Source organism: Salmo trutta, chromosome 33, assembly GCF_901001165.1.
Source record: "Salmo trutta chromosome 33, fSalTru1.1, whole genome shotgun sequence".
Classification (NCBI taxonomy): Eukaryota; Metazoa; Chordata; class Actinopteri; order Salmoniformes; family Salmonidae; genus Salmo; species Salmo trutta.
In genome coordinates this window covers 8,713,656-8,718,927 of record NC_042989.1, presented here as the reverse complement: position 1 = coordinate 8,718,927, position 5,272 = coordinate 8,713,656, and the positions used below count along the sequence as shown (strand labels likewise).

Here is a 5,272-nt window from a genome sequence, read left to right as displayed (position 1 = left end):
CCTCCTCCACGTCTCCTGGTGTACTGGCCTGTCTCCTGGTAGCGCCTCCATGCTCTGGACACTACGCTGACAGACACAGCAAACCTTCTTGCCACAGCTCGCATTGATGTGCCATCCTGGATGAGCTGCACTACCTGAGCCACTTGTGTGGGTTGTAGACTCCGTCTCATGCTACCACTAGAGTGAAAGCACCGCCAGCATTCAAAAGTGACCAAAACATCAGCCAGGAAGCATAGGAACTGAGAAGTGGTCTGTGGTCACCACCTGCAGAACCACTCCTTTATTGGGGGTGTCTTGCTAATTGCCTATAATTTCCACCTGTTGTCTATCCCATTTGCACAACAGCATGTGAAATTTATTGTCAATCAGTGTTGCTTCCTAAGTGGACAGTTTGATTTCACAGAAGTGTGATTGACTTGGAGTTACATTGTGTTGTTTAAGTGTTTCCTTTATTTTTTTGAGCAGTGTATGTATATAGTAGACAAACCAGTTTAAAATAGTTAAGCATTTTAACAAATGAAACGACAATCAAGCATTAACTTTGACTTTATATGAACATGTATTGCAATGTGAAACATTTCTTGATGAAACTGATTAAGTTTGGTAAAAAAGTTAGTATGATTTTGTGTTGTACTTAGTCAATTGGAAATGTGATTTAAAAAACTGACTTTTGGGAGTTTTGTATTGAGTTGTGAAAATGTACCAAAACATGTCACCAAAACAAATAAATGATTGAAAAAAAAAAAAACGATGTTATATGAATATTCTAACAAAGCCCAGTCTCTGGAGTGGAATGTAATAGCTGAACAGACTGGTAACCAGGCTAAATGCATGCATCATTGCCTACATTTTCTCTGCATCCCTCTAGCAGCTGACAAAATGCATCTAAAAGCACATCTCAGCTCAGTTGGACTACACTGACTGAAGGAGGTCCTCCAAAATGTTTCTTTCCACTCCATGCATAATTACTCCGACAGACTCTACAACCAACAGATTCTAGTGCTCTACTGACCAGCTCCCAAAGGCCCTCTTGGATGTGGAAAATAAAGGGATCCAGAATAGCATTGAGGCAGTAGAGTAACTGGGATGACTCCACTAGGAGGTTCACAACATTGGCCACCCTACACGTATTAGTGTGGTCATACGACATGAAGAAGATGATGCAAGCTATAATATGGAGCAACTGCCCTGGTACCCAGCACACTAAAAAATTGACTATGAAAACTGCAATCAGCCGGATGGTCTTGTCCCCCCGGCCCTGCATGTTGCCTGCAGCCCACTGCTGCCGCGACTGCCTCATCCGGGCTATAATCTTCACGTAGGAAGGGATGATGAGGAGCAAGGGAACAGACACCTGCACAGAGTAGTAGGATAACAGATTGTAGGTGGCTGCGCTGTACCTGAACCTTGAGGTCACCACAGTTCCACAGTAGCGGATGCCGCTCTTCCGCTCCCTGTAGTTGATGTTAGGATAGCTGAGGTAAATGAGCAGGATGGTAATGGCCCATAGGAGCAGTGAGACCAGGGCAGCGTTGCGGGGGGTGCGGACCATCCGTGACTCGAGTGGGAAGACAATAGCCAGGAAGCGGTCGGTGCTGACAACACAGATAAACATGGTGCTGGAGGTCAGACCCACAAAGTGGAGTATGTTACTCAGGATGCACAGTGAACTGCCCATGCTCCAGTCATAGTTCTCACTTACATAGATCGCCCTGGGCGGTATGGAGGCCAGGTACGCTAGGTCACACAGAGCTAGGTTCAGTACTCCGATGGAGCCGATACTCCAAGGTCGAGACGGTTTGAGGCAGATCACCAGGCTACAGACGTTTCCAAAGATACCGAGCAGTGAGAGGGTATGGTAGAATGGAGGAATGATGGTTACAGCGTAGTTGCGGGTTGAGCTGCAGTCCTCGAAGGGGACTAAGGGCAGGGAAAGGTCTTCAATAATCGACGATGAGCTGTTTCTTCGCAATAACCAGCTGGGGACGGAGTCCTTTTCAGACATGTTCCTTTCAACAGAGTTCCTGTATCAACTGATAATTGAATAAATGTGTCAGATCAAACAATTACAAATTCAAATCATCTGTGAAATCACATTTATAATAAAATGGCAATACACTGGGAAAGACATGCTCTAGAGTAATATTCAAATTTCTGATATGAAATCACACTTTTGTAACAATAACAAGCAAAATAAATGTCTTCATTCTAACATTCATAAACAACTTTGAGCAAACTTTTAGACAACATAGAAGAAATATAACTGAAACATATATAATAAAACTCAAGTAACATGGAGATAGTTCTGATCAACACTTACCCTTGAAGAACGCAGCTGCACTTGAGAACCTTTAAAGTGTTCTGCAACTTCGCTCACAGCTTTTTATCACACCATGGCATCATTACGTCAGAAGATCATGGCTTCGTCCCAAATGGCACCCCATTCCCTTTACAGTGCACTACTTTTGGCCAGGGCCCATAGGGCTTTGGTCAAAAATAGTGCACTATATAGGAAATGGAGTGCCATTTGGGATACACCTTGCCACAAATTCTATTTGACATGGGAAATGAATGATATTGACCGGTAATGAATAAGGTCATGAGTTTGCAATTAGATCCCATGGGTCAATTGGGAAAATGTCAGATCTCTCTCTTTCCACATATTTAAAAGAGGGCAAATGAAACCGACATTAGAAGATTACTTAGCATTTTAACAATCAGTTACCCATGCATGTTTCTTTCACAATATTCCTGTAATACCTTTTCATATATGTTCAAAGTCAGATGTACAGTTACAGTAAGTCACTTAATCATTAAAGTAATATTACTATTCAAATCATATAACATAATACAACTGCGTGATAAATGTATATCTAGGCAGCCCACATTCATAGTTAGATTTTATTTCAAGGTGTCTTCATTTCTCTTATGCCAACATCCTAAACATAATGGTTATCGACACCATATAAAAATATCAGAAATACCTTTACAAAAAACAACTCCATTATCAGAAGAAAAAAAACAGTCTTAAAAGTGGAAAAAAGTAATTATTTACATGGCCTATTATTATAAAAACATGTATTTTATACTTTATACAGAAATTAAATCTACACTTCATGCTTCTAGCAAAAAAGTATTGATGCTGTTTAACAAGAGGGTTGGTTGGCTGTTAATTCTGCAAGCTTACCTCTTAGCAGCATAAAAATAATTACAGCAAATGTATTTCCCCAATTTAACATCGAATACATTTTCCCTCAAATGGCACCCTCTTCCCTATAAAGTGCACTATTTTTGACCAAAAGTAGTGCACTATATAGGGAGTAGTGTGCCATTTGGGACGGCCACCTCTACTCCTATTATATAGTGAACGTCAGGGTCGGATTATTACATACATCACTGAACAAGTAAAGCTGCTCTTAGAAAGGTCACAAGGACTGCAGAGTCAATGACCTATCCATCCTACAGGGACCTATTAGGTAGGACATTGCTTATTAAGTTTACGTTGAGATTTGTTGTCTGCGGTGCACACAGTGGTTAGTGTAGCAAACAGTGTGCCATACAAAAACAGATGAAATGTCCCTTAACCTTTAAGGCTTAATTCACTACGACCGAGAACTTTCCTTGCATCAAACACGAAGATATGGCAAGCAGGGCCTACTCTACTCCAATATGGAGACAGGGCCTATGAAACAGTCATATACACTCAACAGTACAGTATAGTACTATGAACACAAACAGCCTCAGCACTATCGGCTGTCTGTCTACAGATCACCTTGCTCTGATGGTAGAGATATACTCTAAAACCAGAACATACTGGACACCCTTAAATGTAGAGTTCCTGATAGCTTAATATTATGTGAAATTCACTGCATCTCCTCTTTAAAATAAGGGGAAGAAAAGCAACAGATCAGGGCCCGTTATTAAGCGTCAGATCCTTGTAAGCTTATTCCTTATGATCTAAAAGGCTAAACTGATTCTAGATACACTACGTGACCAAAATGACAAACAGACCTTAACCCTTACAAGTATGCATATACATGCTCTCCTACATACACAAACATACCCTCATACACTACATGACCAAAAGTATGTGAACACCTGCTCGTCGAACATCTTATTCCAAAATCATGGGCAGTAACACGGAGTTGGTCCCCACTTTGCTGCAATAACAGCCTCCACTCTTCTGAGAAGGCTTTATTTATTTATTTATTTATTTATTTATTTATTTATTTATATATATATATATATATATATATATATATATATATATATATATATATATATATATTTTTTTTTAAATGTAACCTTTATTTAACTAGGCAAGTCAGTTAAGAACAAATTCTTATTTACAATGACGGCCTACCCCGGCCAAACTCGGACAACGCTGGGCCAATTGAGCGCCGCCCTATGGGAGTTCCAACCACGGCCGGATGTGACGCTTCAGACCGCTGCGCCACTCAGGAGCCCAACTAGATGTTGGAACATTGCTGCAGGGACTTTCTTTCATTCAGCCACAAGAGCATTAGTGAGGTCGGGCACTGATGTTACGCAATTAGGCCTGGCTCGCAGTCGGCGTTCCAATTCATCCCAAAGGTGTTCGTTGGTGTTGAGGTCAGGGCTCTGTGCAGGCTAGTAAAGTTCTTCCACACCGATCGACAAACTACTTCTGTATGGACCTGGCTTTCTGCACAAGGGTATTGGTGGCCTTCCCCAAACTGTTGCCACAAAGTTGGAAGCACAGAAGAATGTCATTGTATGCTGTAGCGATAAGATTTACCTTCACTGGAACTAAGGGGCCTAGCCCGAACCATGAAAAACAACCCCAGACTACTATTCCTCCTCCACCAAACTATGCGTTGGGGCAGGTAGCGTTCTCCTGGCATCCGCCAAAATACAGATTAGTCCGTCGGACTGCCAGATGGTGAAGCATGATTCATCACTCCAGAGAACGCGTTTCCACTGCTGCAGTCAAATTGCGGCGAGCTTTACACCACTCCAGCCGACGCTTGGCATTGCGCATGGTGATCTTAAGCTTGTGTGCGGCTGCTCGGCCATGGAAACAAATTTTATGAAGCTCCCAACGAACAGTTATTGTGCTGATGTTGCTTTCAGAGGCAGTTTGGAACTCAGTAGTGAGTGTTGTAGCCGAGGACCGATTATTTGTACGCGCAACGCGCTTCAGCGTTCCTGTTTTGAGCTTGTGTGGCCTACCACTTCGTAGCTGAGCCGTTGTTACTCCTAGACGTTACCACTTCACAATAACAGCACTTAG

At 42.1% G+C, this 5,272-nt stretch overlaps 1 long non-coding RNA gene across 1 annotated transcript; it reads right to left on the bottom strand.

Annotated features, from left to right (window-relative positions):
• Window positions 1-430: 430 nt before the first annotated feature.
• Window positions 431-4,156, bottom strand: LOC115172332 (uncharacterized). The gene is made up of 2 exons (XR_003871423.1): window positions 1,703-4,156; window positions 431-1,595 (listed from the first exon to the last, which is right to left on the bottom strand). It is a non-coding gene; the product is annotated as an uncharacterized LOC115172332 (long non-coding RNA).
• Between the last annotated feature and the right edge of the window lie 1,116 nt (window positions 4,157-5,272).